Below are 15,484 nucleotides of genomic sequence, written 5' to 3' on the forward strand. Positions count from 1 at the left end.
AACTTGAATCCATGGTGGAGACTTGACCTTTTGAAGACATATAAAATCAACACTGTGACTATCACCAACAGACAAGACTGTTGCCCTGAGAGGATCAATGGAGCTGAGATCCGCATTGGAAATTCACTTAATGACAATGGCAATGTGAATCCCAGGTAAATGAGCTATTTATCTTATACTTGATTGAAACTTTGTCATAACAGTCATATATGTGGCAATCATTAATTACGCTTTTTTTAAAAAAATCTACTTCTACCTCCTTTTTTAGAGTTAAGTCCACCATACAATTTCGAGCAGCATCTTAACTTTCTGAGAGGGACATTTAGAGAAATTTTTGTTTTACATTAGTCTTATGTTACTTGTTAATCTTTTTTCTTGTCATTTGTTTTCAGATGTGCTGTAATCTCATCTATCGCTGCTGGGGCATCACAAACCTTTGCATGCAATGGAATGGAAGGTCGCTACATAAACATCGTTATTCCTGGAAGAACAGAATACCTGACACTTTGTGAGGTGGAAGTTGATGGTACACTTTCAGGTAAATCTTGTCCAATTCTTCTCGTGTGTTCTGGGTTAAATGAACACATAATGGGTTTTGGAGTTTTTCTTATCATATTATTGTTAATATTTACAACTTTTCAGAGACTAATGTTGCCAGACTTGGACAAGTGGCTCAGTCTTCAACATATGGGAATGCCAAACCCGAAAATGCCATTGATGGGAATCGTGCCAGCAACTTCAACCAGGGATCCTGTGCCTGTACAAACAACAACTTGAATCCATGGTGGAGACTTGACCTTTTGAAGACATATAAAATCAACACTGTGACTATCACCAACAGACAAGACTGTTGCCCTGAGAGGATCAATGGAGCTGAGATCCGCATTGGAAATTCACTTAATGACAATGGCAATGTGAATCCCAGGTAAATGAGCTATTTATCTTATACTTGATTGAAACTTTGTCATAACAGTCATATATGTGGCAATCATTAATTACGCTTTTTTTTAAAAAATCTACTTCTACCTCCTTTTTTAGAGTTAAGTCCACCATACAATTTCGAGCAGCATCTTAACTTTCTGAGAGGGACATTTAGAGAAATTTTTGTTTTACATTAGTCTTATGTTACTTGTTAATCTTTTTTCTTGTCATTTGTTTTCAGATGTGCTGTAATCTCATCTATCGCTGCTGGGGCATCACAAACCTTTGCATGCAATGGAATTGAAGGTCGCTACATAAACATCGTTATTCCTGGAAGAACAGAATACCTGACACTTTGTGAGGTGGAAGTTGATGGTACACTTTCAGGTAAATCTTGTCCAATTCTTCTCGTGTGTTCTGGGTTAAATGAGCACATAATGGGTTTTGGAGTTTTTCTTATCATATTATTGCTAATATTTGCAACTTTTCAGAGACTAATGTTGCCAGACTTGGACAAGTGGCTCAGTCTTCAACGTATGGGAATGCCAAACCCGAAAATGCCATTGATGGGAATCGTGCCAGCAACTTCAACCAGGGATCCTGTGCCTGTACAAACAACAACTTGAATCCATGGTGGAGACTTGACCTTTTGAAGACATATAAAATCAACACTGTGACTATCACCAACAGACAAGACTGTTGCCCTGAGAGGATCAATGGAGCTGAGATCCGCATTGGAAATTCACTTAATGACAATGGCAATGTGAATCCCAGGTAAATGAGCTATTTATCTTATACTTGATTGAAACTTTGTCATAACAGTCATATATGTGGCAATCATTAATTACGCTTTTTTTAAAAAATCTACTTCTACCTCCTTTTTTAGAGTTAAGTCCACCATACAATTTCGAGCAGCATCTTAACTTTCTGAGAGGGACATTTAGAGAAATTTTTGTTTTACATTAGTCTTATGTTACTTGTTAATCTTTTTTCTTGTCATTTGTTTTCAGATGTGCTGTAATCTCATCTATCGCTGCTGGGGCATCACAAACCTTTGCATGCAATGGAATGGAAGGTCGCTACATAAACATCGTTATTCCTGGAAGAACAGAATACCTGACACTTTGTGAGGTGGAAGTTGATGGTACACTTTCAGGTAAATCTTGTCCAATTCTTCTCGTGTGTTCTGGGTTAAATGAACACATAATGGGTTTTGGAGTTTTTCTTATCATATTATTGTTAATATTTACAACTTTTCAGAGACTAATGTTGCCAGACTTGGACAAGTGGCTCAGTCTTCAACATATGGGAATGCCAAACCCGAAAATGCCATTGATGGGAATCGTGCCAGCAACTTCAACCAGGGATCCTGTGCCTGTACAAACAACAACTTGAATCCATGGTGGAGACTTGACCTTTTGAAGACATATAAAATCAACACTGTGACTATCACCAACAGACAAGACTGTTGCCCTGAGAGGATCAATGGAGCTGAGATCTGCATTGGAAATTCACTTAATGACAATGGCAACGCGAATCCCAGGTAAATGAGTTATTTATCTTATACTTGATTCAAATTTTTTCATAACCGTCATATATGTGGCAATCATTAATTTTGTTTGTAAAAGATTTCTACTTCTAACTCTTTTTTTTAGAGTTAAGTTCATCAGGCAATTAAGAGCAGCACCTTGATTATATGAAATTGACATTTATACAAACTTTTATTTTAGATGAAACTTATGTTACTTGTTGTCATTTGTTTTCAGATGTGCTGTAATCTCATCTATCGCTGCTGGGGCATCACAAACCTTTGCATGCAATGGAATGGAAGGTCGCTACATAAACATCGTTATTCCTGGAAGAACAGAATACCTGACACTTTGTGAGGTGGAAGTTGATGGTACACTTTCAGGTAAATCTTGTCCAATTCTTCTTGTGTGTTCCACGTTTAATGAATACAAAATGGTTTTTGGAGTTCTTCTTATCATATTATTGCTAATATTTGCAACTTTTCAGAGACGAATGTTGCCAGACTTGGACAAGTGGCTCAGTCTTCAACGTATGGGAATGCCAAACCCGAAAATGCCATTGATGGGAATCGTGCCAGCAACTTCAACCAGGAATCCTGTGCCCATACAAACTATGACTTGAATCCATGGTGGAGACTTGACCTTTTGAAGACATATAAAATCAACTCTGTGACTATCACCAACAGACAAGACTGTTGCCCTGAGAGGATCAATGGAGCTGAGATCCGCATTGGAAATTCACTTAATGACAATGGCAATGTGAATCCCAGGTAAATGAGCTATTTATCTTATACTTGATTGAAACTTTGTCATAACAGTCATATATGTGGCAATCATTAATTACGTTTTTTTTTTTAAAATCTACTTCTACCTCCTTTTTTAGAGTTAAGTCCACCATACAATTTCGAGCAGCATCTTAACTTTCTGAGAGGGACATTTAGAAAACATTTTGTGTTACATTAGTCTTATGTTACTTGTTAATCTTTTTTCTTGTCATTTGTTTTCAGATGTGCTGTAATCTCATCTATCGCTGCTGGGGCATCACAAACCTTTGCATGCAATGGAATGGAAGGTCGCTACATAAACATCGTTATTCCTGGAAGAACAGAATACCTGACACTTTGTGAGGTGGAAGTTGATGGTACACTTTCAGGTAAATCTTGTCCAATTCTTCTCGTGTGTTCTGGGTTAAATGAACACATAATGGGTTTTGGAGTTTTTCTTATCATATTATTGCTAATATTTGCAACTTTTCAGAGACGAATGTTGCCAGACTTGGACAAGTGGCTCAGTCTTCAACGTATGGGAATGCCAAACCCGAAAATGCCATTGATGGGAATCGTGCCAGCAACTTCAACCAGGGATCCTGTGCCTGTACAAACAACAACTTGAATCCATGGTGGAGACTTGACCTTTTGAAGACATATAAAATCAACACTGTGACTATCACCAACAGACAAGACTGTTGCCCTGAGAGGATCAATGGAGCTGAGATCCGCATTGGAAATTCACTTAATGACAATGGCAATGTGAATCCCAGGTAAATGAGCTATTTATCTTATACTTGATTGAAACTTTGTCATAACAGTCATATATGTGGCAATCATTAATTACGCTTTTTTTAAAAAAAATCTACTTCTACCTCCTTTTTTAGAGTTAAGTCCACCATACAATTTCGAGCAGCATCTTAACTTTCTGAGAGGGACATTTAGAGAAATTTTTGTTTTACATTAGTCTTATGTTACTTGTTAATCTTTTTTCTTGTCATTTGTTTTCAGATGTGCTGTAATCTCATCTATCGCTGCTGGGGCATCACAAACCTTTGCATGCAATGGAATTGAAGGTCGCTACATAAACATCGTTATTCCTGGAAGAACAGAATACCTGACACTTTGTGAGGTGGAAGTTGATGGTACACTTTCAGGTAAATCTTGTCCAATTCTTCTCGTGTGTTCTGGGTTAAATGAGCACATAATGGGTTTTGGAGTTTTTCTTATCATATTATTGCTAATATTTGCAACTTTTCAGAGACTAATGTTGCCAGACTTGGACAAGTGGCTCAGTCTTCAACGTATGGGAATGCCAAACCCGAAAATGCCATTGATGGGAATCGTGCCAGCAACTTCAACCAGGGATCCTGTGCCCATACAAACTATGACTTGAATCCATGGTGGAGACTTGACCTTTTGAAGACATATAAAATCAACTCTGTGACTATCACCAACAGACAAGACTGTTGCCCTGAGAGGATCAATGGAGCTGAGATCCACATTGGAAATTCACTTAATGACAATGGTAACGCTAATCCCAGGTAAATGAGCTATTTATCTTTTACTTGATTCAAATTTTTTCATAACCGTCATATATGTGGCAATCATTAATTTTGTTTGTAAAAGATTTCTACTTCTAACTCTTTTTTTTAGAGTTAAGTTCATCAGGCAATTAAGAGCAGCACCTTGATTATATGAAATTGACATTTATACAAACTTTTATTTTAGATGAAACTTATGTTACTTGTTGTCATTTGTTTTCAGATGTGCTGTAATCTCATCTATCGCTGCTGGGGCATCACAAACCTTTGCATGCAATGGAATGGAAGGTCGCTACATAAACATCGTTATTCCTGGAAGAACAGAATACCTGACACTTTGTGAGGTGGAAGTTGATGGTACACTTTCAGGTAAATCTTGTCCAATTCTTCTTGTGTGTTCCACGTTTAATGAATACAAAATGGTTTTTGGAGTTCTTCTTATCATATTATTGCTAATATTTGCAACTTTTCAGAGACGAATGTTGCCAGACTTGGACAAGTGGCTCAGTCTTCAACGTATGGGAATGCCAAACCCGAAAATGCCATTGATGGGAATCGTGCCAGCAACTTCAACCAGGAATCCTGTGCCCATACAAACTATGACTTGAATCCATGGTGGAGACTTGACCTTTTGAAGACATATAAAATCAACTCTGTGACTATCACCAACAGACAAGACTGTTGCCCTGAGAGGATCAATGGAGCTGAGATCCGCATTGGAAATTCACTTAATGACAATGGCAATGTGAATCCCAGGTAAATGAGCTATTTATCTTATACTTGATTGAAACTTTGTCATAACAGTCATATATGTGGCAATCATTAATTACGTTTTTTTTTTAAAAATCTACTTCTACCTCCTTTTTTAGAGTTAAGTCCACCATACAATTTCGAGCAGCATCTTAACTTTCTGAGAGGGACATTTAGACAAATTTTTGTTTTACATTAGTCTTATGTTACTTGTTAATCTTTTTTCTTGTCATTTGTTTTCAGATGTGCTGTAATCTCATCTATCGCTGCTGGGGCATCACAAACCTTTGCATGCAATGGAATGGAAGGTCGCTACATAAACATCGTTATTCCTGGAAGAACAGAATACCTGACACTTTGTGAGGTGGAAGTTGATGGTACACTTTCAGGTAAATCTTGTCCAATTCTTCTCGTGTGTTCTGGGTTAAATGAACACATAATGGGTTTTGGAGTTTTTCTTATCATATTATTGCTAATATTTGCAACTTTTCAGAGACGAATGTTGCCAGACTTGGACAAGTGGCTCAGTCTTCAACGTATGGGAATGCCAAACCCGAAAATGCCATTGATGGGAATCGTGCCAGCAACTTCAACCAGGGATCCTGTGCCATGTACAAACAACAACTTGAATCCATGGTGGAGACTTGACCTTTTGAAGACATATAAAATCAACACTGTGACTATCACCAACAGACAAGACTGTTGCCCTGAGAGGATCAATGGAGCTGAGATCCGCATTGGAAATTCACTTAATGACAATGGCAATGTGAATCCCAGGTAAATGAGCTATTTATCTTATACTTGATTGAAACTTTGTCATAACAGTCATATATGTGGCAATCATTAATTACGCTTTTTTTAAAAAAATCTACTTCTACCTCCTTTTTTAGAGTTAAGTCCACCATACAATTTCGAGCAGCATCTTAACTTTCTGAGAGGGACATTTAGAGAAATTTTTGTTTTACATTAGTCTTATGTTACTTGTTAATCTTTTTTCTTGTCATTTGTTTTCAGATGTGCTGTAATCTCATCTATCGCTGCTGGGGCATCACAAACCTTTGCATGCAATGGAATTGAAGGTCGCTACATAAACATCGTTATTCCTGGAAGAACAGAATACCTGACACTTTGTGAGGTGGAAGTTGATGGTACACTTTCAGGTAAATCTTGTCCAATTCTTCTCGTGTGTTCTGGGTTAAATGAACACATAATGGGTTTTGGAGTTTTTCTTATCATATTATTGCTAATATTTGCAACTTTTCAGAGACTAATGTTGCCAGACTTGGACAAGTGGCTCAGTCTTCAACGTATGGGAATGCCAAACCCGAAAATGCCATTGATGGGAATCGTGCCAGCAACTTCAACCAGGGATCCTGTGCCTGTACAAACAACAACTTGAATCCATGGTGGAGACTTGACCTTTTGAAGACATATAAAATCAACACTGTGACTATCACCAACAGACAAGACTGTTGCCCTGAGAGGATCAATGGAGCTGAGATCCGCATTGGAAATTCACTTAATGACAATGGCAATGTGAATCCCAGGTAAATGAGCTATTTATCTTATACTTGATTGAAACTTTGTCATAACAGTCATATATGTGGCAATCATTAATTATGTTTTTTTTAAAAAATCTACTTCTACCTCCTTTTTTAGAGTTAAGTCCACCATACAATTTCGAGCAGCATCTTAACTTTCTGAGAGGGACATTTAGACAAATTTTTGTTTTACATTAGTCTTATGTTACTTGTTGTCATTTGTTTTCAGATGTGCTGTAATCTCATCTATCGCTGCTGGGGCATCACAAACCTTTGCATGCAATGGAATGGAAGGTCGCTACATAAACATCGTTATTCCTGGAAGAACAGAATACCTGACACTTTGTGAGGTGGAAGTTGATGGTACACTTTCAGGTAAATCTTGTCCAATTCTTCTCGTGTGTTCTGGGTTAAATGAACACATAATGGGTTTTGGAGTTTTTCTTATCATATTATTGCTAATATTTGCAACTTTTCAGAGACTAATGTTGCCAGACTTGGACAAGTGGCTCAGTCTTCAACGTATGGGAATGCCAAACCCGAAAATGCCATTGATGGGAATCGTGCCAGCAACTTCAACCAGGGATCCTGTGCCTGTACAAACAACAACTTGAATCCATGGTGGAGACTTGACCTTTTGAAGACATATAAAATCAACACTGTGACTATCACCAACAGACAAGACTGTTGCCCTGAGAGGATCAATGGAGCTGAGATCCGCATTGGAAATTCACTTAATGACAATGGCAATGTGAATCCCAGGTAAATGAGCTATTTATCTTATACTTGATTGAAACTTTGTCATAACAGTCATATATGTGGCAATCATTAATTACGTTTTTTTTAAAAATTCTACTTCTACCTCCTTTTTTTAGAGTTAAGTCCATCATACAATTTAGAGCAGCATCTTAACTTATCTGAGAGGGACATTTAGACAAATTTTGTTTTACATTAGTCTTATGTTACTTGTTAATCTTTTTTCTTGTCATTTGTTTTCAGATGTGCTGTAATCTCATCTATCGCTGCTGGGGCATCACAAACCTTTGCATGCAATGGAATGGAAGGTCGCTACATAAACATCGTTATTCCTGGAAGAACAGAATACCTGACACTTTGTGAGGTGGAAGTTGATGGTACACTTTCAGGTAAATCTTGTCCAATTCTTCTCGTGTGTTCATGGGTTAAATGAACACATAATGGTTTTTGGAGTTTTTCTTATCATATTATTGCTAATATTTGCAACTTTTCAGAGACGAATGTTGCCAGACTTGGACAAGTGGCTCAGTCTTCAACGTATGGGAATGCCAAACCCGAAAATGCCATTGATGGGAATCGTGCCAGCAACTTCAACCAGGAATCCTGTGCCCATACAAACTATGACTTGAATCCATGGTGGAGACTTGACCTTTTGAAGACATATAAAATCAACTCTGTGACTATCACCAACAGACAAGACTGTTGCCCTGAGAGGATCAATGGAGCTGAGATCCGCATTGGAAATTCACTTAATGACAATGGCAATGTGAATCCCAGGTAAATGAGCTATTTATCTTATACTTGATTGAAACTTTGTCATAACAGTCATATATGTGGCAATCATTAATTACGCTTTTTTTTAAAAATCTACTTCTACCTCCTTTTTTAGAGTTAAGTCCACCATACAATTTCGAGCAGCATCTTAACTTTCTGAGAGGGACATTTAGACAAATTTTTGTTTTACATTAGTCTTATGTTACTTGTTAATCTTTTTTCTTGTCATTTGTTTTCAGATGTGCTGTAATCTCATCTATCGCTGCTGGGGCATCACAAACCTTTGCATGCAATGGAATGGAAGGTCGCTACATAAACATTGTTATTCCTGGAAGAACAGAATACCTGACACTTTGTGAGGTGGAAGTTGATGGTACACTTTCAGGTAAATCTTGTCCAATTCTTCTCGTGTGTTCCTGGGTTAAATGAACACATAATGGGTTTTGGAGTTTTTCTTATCATATTATTGCTAATATTTGCAACTTTTCAGAGACTAATGTTGCCAGACTTGGACAAGTGGCTCAGTCTTCAACGTATGGGAATGCCAAACCCGAAAATGCCATTGATGGGAATCGTGCCAGCAACTTCAACCAGGGATCCTGTGCCTGTACAAACAACAACTTGAATCCATGGTGGAGACTTGACCTTTTGAAGACATATAAAATCAACACTGTGACTATCACCAACAGACAAGACTGTTGCCCTGAGAGGATCAATGGAGCTGAGATCCGCATTGGAAATTCACTTAATGACAATGGCAATGTGAATCCCAGGTAAATGAGCTATTTATCTTATACTTGATTGAAACTTTGTCATAACAGTCATATATGTGGCAATCATTAATTACGCTTTTTTTAAAAAAATCTACTTCTACCTCCTTTTTTAGAGTTAAGTCCACCATACAATTTCGAGCAGCATCTTAACTTTCTGAGAGGGACATTTAGAGAAATTTTTGTTTTACATTAGTCTTATGTTACTTGTTAATCTTTTTTCTTGTCATTTGTTTTCAGATGTGCTGTAATCTCATCTATCGCTGCTGGGGCATCACAAACCTTTGCATGCAATGGAATGGAAGGTCGCTACATAAACATCGTTATTCCTGGAAGAACAGAATACCTGACACTTTGTGAGGTGGAAGTTGATGGTACACTTTCAGGTAAATCTTGTCCAATTCTTCTTGTGTGTTCCACGTTTAATGAATACAAAATGGTTTTTGGAGTTCTTCTTATCATATTATTGTTAATATTTACAACTTTTCAGAGACGAATGTTGCCAGACTTGGACAAGTGGCTCAGTCTTCAACGTATGGGAATGCCAAACCCGAAAATGCCATTGATGGGAATCGTGCCAGCAACTTCAACCAGGGATCCTGTGCCTGTACAAACAACAACTTGAATCCATGGTGGAGACTTGACCTTTTGAAGACATATAAAATCAACACTGTGACTATCACCAACAGACAAGACTGTTGCCCTGAGAGGATCAATGGAGCTGAGATCCGCATTGGAAATTCACTTAATGACAATGGCAATGTGAATCCCAGGTAAATGAGCTATTTATCTTATACTTGATTGAAACTTTGTCATAACAGTCATATATGTGGCAATCATTAATTACGTTTTTTTTTAAAAATCTACTTCTACCTCCTTTTTTAGAGTTAAGTCCACCATACAATTTCGAGCAGCATCTTAACTTTCTGAGAGGGACATTTAGACAAATTTTTGTTTTACATTAGTCTTATGTTACTTGTTAATCTTTTTTCTTGTCATTTGTTTTCAGATGTGCTGTAATCTCATCTATCGCTGCTGGGGCATCACAAACCTTTGCATGCAATGGAATGGAAGGTCGCTACATAAACATTGTTATTCCTGGAAGAACAGAATACCTGACACTTTGTGAGGTGGAAGTTGATGGTACACTTTCAGGTAAATCTTGTCCAATTCTTCTCGTGTGTTCTGGGTTAAATGAACACATAATGGGTTTTGGAGTTTTTCTTATCATATTATTGCTAATATTTGCAACTTTTCAGAGACGAATGTTGCCAGACTTGGACAAGTGGCTCAGTCTTCAACGTATGGGAATGCCAAACCCGAAAATGCCATTGATGGGAATCGTGCCAGCAACTTCAACCAGGGATCCTGTGCCTGTACAAACAACAACTTGAATCCATGGTGGAGACTTGACCTTTTGAAGACATATAAAATCAACACTGTGACTATCACCAACAGACAAGACTGTTGCCCTGAGAGGATCAATGGAGCTGAGATCCGCATTGGAAATTCACTTAATGACAATGGCAATGTGAATCCCAGGTAAATGAGCTATTTATCTTATACTTGATTGAAACTTTGTCATAACAGTCATATATGTGGCAATCATTAATTACGCTTTTTTTTAAAAAATCTACTTCTACCTCCTTTTTTAGAGTTAAGTCCACCATACAATTTCGAGCAGCATCTTAACTTTCTGAGAGGGACATTTAGAGAAATTTTTGTTTTACATTAGTCTTATGTTACTTGTTAATCTTTTTTCTTGTCATTTGTTTTCAGATGTGCTGTAATCTCATCTATCGCTGCTGGGGCATCACAAACCTTTGCATGCAATGGAATTGAAGGTCGCTACATAAACATCGTTATTCCTGGAAGAACAGAATACCTGACACTTTGTGAGGTGGAAGTTGATGGTACACTTTCAGGTAAATCTTGTCCAATTCTTCTCGTGTGTTCTGGGTTAAATGAACACATAATGGGTTTTGGAGTTTTTCTTATCATATTATTGCTAATATTTGCAACTTTTCAGAGACTAATGTTGCCAGACTTGGACAAGTGGCTCAGTCTTCAACGTATGGGAATGCCAAACCCGAAAATGCCATTGATGGGAATCGTGCGAGCAACTTCAACCAGGAATCCTGTGCCCATACAAACTATGACTTGAATCCATGGTGGAGACTTGACCTTTTGAAGACATATAAAATCAACACTGTGACTATCACCAACAGACAAGACTGTTGCCCTGAGAGGATCAATGGAGCTGAGATCTGCATTGGAAATTCACTTAATGACAATGGCAATGTGAATCCAAGGTAAATGAGCTATTTATCTTTTACTTGATTCAAATTTTTTCATAACCGTCATATATGTGGCAATCATTAATTTTGTTTGTAAAAGATTTCTACTTCTAACTCTTTTTTTAGAGTTAAGTTCATCAGGCAATTAAGAGCAGCACCTTGATTATATGAAAATGACATTTATACAAACTTTTATTTTAGATGAAACTTATGTTACTTGTTGTCATTTGTTTTCAGATGTGCTGTAATCTCATCTATCGCTGCTGGGGCATCACAAACCTTTGCATGCAATGGAATGGAAGGTCGCTACATAAACATCGTTATTCCTGGAAGAACAGAATACCTGACACTTTGTGAGGTGGAAGTTGATGGTACACTTTCAGGTAAATCTTGTCCAATTCTTCTTGTGTGTTCCACGTTTAATGAATACAAAATGGTTTTTGGAGTTCTTCTTATCATATTATTGCTAATATTTGCAACTTTTCAGAGACGAATGTTGCCAGACTTGGACAAGTGGCTCAGTCTTCAACGTATGGGAATGCCAAACCCGAAAATGCCATTGATGGGAATCGTGCCAGCAACTTCAACCAGGGAATCCTGTGCCTGTACAAACAACTAACTTGAATCCATGGTGGAGACTTGACCTTTTGAAGACATATAAAATCAACATCTGTGACTATCACCAACAGACAAGACTGTTGCCCTGAGAGGATCAATGGAGCTGAGATCCGCATTGGAAATTCACTTAATGACAATGGCAATGTGAATCCCAGGTAAATGAGCTATTTATCTTATACTTGATTGAAACTTTGTCATAACAGTCATATATGTGGCAATCATTAATTACGCTTTTTTTTTAAAAATCTACTTCTACCTCCTTTTTTAGAGTTAAGTCCACCATACAATTTCGAGCAGCATCTTAACTTTCTGAGAGGGACATTTAGAGAAATTTTTGTTTTACATTAGTCTTATGTTACTTGTTAATCTTTTTTCTTGTCATTTGTTTTCAGATGTGCTGTAATCTCATCTATCGCTGCTGGGGCATCACAAACCTTTGCATGCAATGGAATGGAAGGTCGCTACATAAACATTGTTATTCCTGGAAGAACAGAATACCTGACACTTTGTGAGGTGGAAGTTGATGGTACACTTTCAGGTAAATCTTGTCCAATTCTTCTCGTGTGTTCTGGGTTAAATGAACACATAATGGGTTTTGGAGTTTTTCTTATCATATTATTGCTAATATTTGCAACTTTTCAGAGACTAATGTTGCCAGACTTGGACAAGTGGCTCAGTCTTCAACGTATGGGAATGCCAAACCCGAAAATGCCATTGATGGGAATCGTGCCAGCAACTTCAACCAGGGATCCTGTGCCTGTACAAACAACAACTTGAATCCATGGTGGAGACTTGACCTTTTGAAGACATATAAAATCAACACTGTGACTATCACCAACAGACAAGACTGTTGCCCTGAGAGGATCAATGGAGCTGAGATCCGCATTGGAAATTCACTTAATGACAATGGCAATGTGAATCCCAGGTAAATGAGCTATTTATCTTATACTTGATTGAAACTTTGTCATAACAGTCATATATGTGGCAATCATTAATTACGCTTTTTTTAAAAAAATCTACTTCTACCTCCTTTTTTAGAGTTAAGTCCACCATACAATTTCGAGCAGCATCTTAACTTTCTGAGAGGGACATTTAGACAAATTTTTGTTTTACATTAGTCTTATGTTACTTGTTAATCTTTTTTCTTGTCATTTGTTTTCAGATGTGCTGTAATCTCATCTATCGCTGCTGGGGCATCACAAACCTTTGCATGCAATGGAATGGAAGGTCGCTACATAAACATCGTTATTCCTGGAAGAACAGAATACCTGACACTTTGTGAGGTGGAAGTTGATGGTACACTTTCAGGTAAATCTTGTCCAATTCTTCTTGTGTGTTCCACGTTTAATGAATACAAAATGGTTTTTGGAGTTCTTCTTATCATATTATTGTTAATATTTACAACTTTTCAGAGACGAATGTTGCCAGACTTGGACAAGTGGCTCAGTCTTCAACGTATGGGAATGCCAAACCCGAAAATGCCATTGATGGGAATCGTGCCAGCAACTTCAACCAGGGATCCTGTGCCCATACAAACTATGACTTGAATCCATGGTGGAGACTTGACCTTTTGAAGACATATAAAATCAACTCTGTGATTATCACCAACAGACAAGACTGTTGCCCTGAGAGGATCAATGGAGCTGAGATCCGCATTGGAAATTCACTTAATGACAATGGCAATGTGAATCCCAGGTAAATGAGCTATTTATCTTATACTTGATTGAAACTTTGTCATAACAGTCATATATGTGGCAATCATTAATTATGTTTTTTTTTAAAAAATCTACTTCTACCTCCTTTTTTAGAATTAAGTCCACCATACAATTTCGAGCAGCATCTTAACTTTCTGAGAGGGACATTTAGAGAAATTTTTGTGTTACATTAGTCTTATGTTACTTGTTAATCTTTTTTCTTGTCATTTGTTTTCAGATGTGCTGTAATCTCATCTATCGCTGCTGGGGCATCACAAACCTTTGCATGCAATGGAATGGAAGGTCGCTACATAAACATCGTTATTCCTGGAAGAACAGAATACATGACACTTTGTGAGGTGGAAGTTGATGGTACACTTTCAGGTAAATCTTGTCCAATTCTTCTCGTGTGTTCTGGGTTAAATGAACACATAATGGGTTTTGGAGTTTTTCTTATCATATTATTGCTAATATTTGCAACTTTTCAGAGACTAATGTTGCCAGACTTGGACAAGTGGCTCAGTCTTCAACGTATGGGAATGCCAAACCCGAAAATGCCATTGATGGGAATCGTGCCAGCAACTTCAACCAGGAATCCTGTGCCCATACAAACTATGACTTGAATCCATGGTGGAGACTTGACCTTTTGAAGACATATAAAATCAACTCTGTGACTATCACCAACAGACAAGACTGTTGCCCTGAGAGGATCAATGGAGCTGAGATCCGCATTGGAAATTCACTTAATGACAATGGCAACGCGAATCCCAGGTAAATGAGCTATTTATCTTATACTTGATTCAAATTTTTTCATAACCGTCATATATGTGGCAATCATTAATTTTGTTTGTAAAAGATTTCTACTTCTACCTCTTTTTTTAGAGTTAAGTTCATCAGGCAATTAAGAGCAGCTCCTTAATTATCTGAAATTGACATTTATACAAACTTTTATTTTAGATGAAACTTATGTTACTTGTTGTCATTTGTTTTCAGATGTGCTGTAATCTCATCTATCGCTGCTGGGGCATCACAAACCTTTGCATGCAATGGAATGGAAGGTCGCTACATAAACATCGTTATTCCTGGAAGAACAGAATACCTGACACTTTGTGAGGTGGAAGTTGATGGTGCACTTTCAGGTAAATCTTGTCCAATTCTTCTTGTGTGTTCCACGTTTAATGAATACAAAATGGTTTTTGGAGTTCTTCTTATCATATTATTGTTAATATTTACAACTTTTCAGAGACGAATGTTGCCAGACTTGGACAAGTGGCTCAGTCTTCAACGTATGGGAATGCCAAACCCGAAAATGCCATTGATGGGAACCGTGCCAGCAACTTCAACCAGGGATCCTGTGCCTGTACAAACAACAACTTGAATCCATGGTGGAGACTTGACCTTTTGAAGACATATAAAATCAACACTGTGACTATCACCAACAGTCAAGACTGTTGCCCTGAGAGGATCAATGGAGCTGAGATCCGCATTGGAAATTCACTTAATGACAATGGCAATGTGAATCC

The 15,484-nt window shown here is 37.6% G+C and overlaps 2 pseudogenes; both read left to right on the top strand.

Annotated features, from left to right (window-relative positions):
- The first annotated feature begins 7,485 nt into the window (after window positions 1–7,485).
- On the top strand, window positions 7,486–9,380 carry LOC146507819 (uncharacterized; annotated as a pseudogene).
- A 270-nt stretch (window positions 9,381–9,650) lies between these two features.
- Window positions 9,651–14,338, top strand: LOC146507820 (uncharacterized; annotated as a pseudogene).
- Window positions 14,339–15,484: the final 1,146 nt, after the last annotated feature.

This window comes from Neolamprologus multifasciatus, chromosome 11 (genome assembly GCF_963576455.1).
Source record: "Neolamprologus multifasciatus chromosome 11, fNeoMul1.2, whole genome shotgun sequence".
Classification (NCBI taxonomy): domain Eukaryota; kingdom Metazoa; phylum Chordata; class Actinopteri; order Cichliformes; family Cichlidae; genus Neolamprologus; species Neolamprologus multifasciatus.